The following is a 1129-nucleotide window of genomic DNA, read 5'->3' as shown; positions in this document are numbered from 1 at the left end:
CATGTGAAGGTGACAGAGATTGGGGTGATATGTCTATAAACCAAGGAATATCAAGGATTGCTGGCAACCAGCAGAAGCGAGGAGAGAGGCATAGAGCAGATTCTCCCTCAGAGCCTCCAGAAGGAACCAATTCTGCTGACACCTTGATTTTGGACTTCTAGCATCCACAACTGTGAGAGAATACATTCCTGTTGTTTTAAACCACTCAGTTTATGGTAGTTTGTTATGGAATCCCTAAGAAACGAATACACCTACCATTTGGGGTTATTAGGTTAAATGATGATTAAGTAGCCTGTGTAAAAGAACTGGTGTGCCATAAGAGGCATTATCAAGTATTAGACCTCATACCTTCAGGCATCAAGACACAGAAAATGAACTTTAAAAGATAACATAAAAGACTATACTATCGCCAAAACCGGTTTGGCTCAGTGGATAGAACGTCGGCCTGCGGACTGAAGGGTCCCAGGTTCGATTCCGGTCAAGAGCATGTACCTAGGTTGCGGGCACATCCCCAGTGGGAGATGTGCAGGAGGCAGCTGATTGATGTTTCTCTCTCGTCGATGTTTCTAGCTCTCTGTCTCTCTCCCTTCCTCTCTGTAAAAAATCAATAAAGATATTTTTAAAAAAAGACTATACTATCTTTATAGGGTGAGGCAAAAATAGGTTTACAGTTTTTTGGATAGAAAATAATACAATAATTAATAAATAATAACAAAGAATAACTTTCACATACTCACAATTATAAACCTACTTTTGCCCCATCCTATAGATTTGTGGGTGTCTACATAGACAGAGATCCCCCAAACAGCGTATTAGCAACTGAATACTACTGCCTCGTTTACCTCAGCTCCTCAGTGTTGGAGAGAGGTGCTTACCCTCAGGTTTTAGGAGACAGCCATGAACTTGGAAGGTACTGGTTTGAATCATGGTGGAGGAGGTGGAGGATGCTTGCTGTTATCGCACATTGAAAGGCAGATGAACCCACCTTGAGAGTCAGATGTAATAGAAACTGAGATATATCTTAAAATAAATCTTAAGACCCTGCTTGTGAGCGTTAAGAACACCCTCCTCTTCCCTTGTCTGCACAGGGTTGGAGTGGGATTGGTGCTGAGAAGTGAGGGCACCTGTA

Source organism: Myotis yumanensis, unplaced genomic scaffold, assembly GCF_028538775.1.
Source record: "Myotis yumanensis isolate MYYU_CA2020_CCGP unplaced genomic scaffold, mMyoYum1.0.hap1 SCAF_3, whole genome shotgun sequence".
Taxonomy (NCBI): Eukaryota; Metazoa; Chordata; class Mammalia; order Chiroptera; family Vespertilionidae; genus Myotis; species Myotis yumanensis.
The sequence above is the reverse complement of the archived record's forward strand: the minus strand, read 5'-3'. Positions refer to the sequence as shown.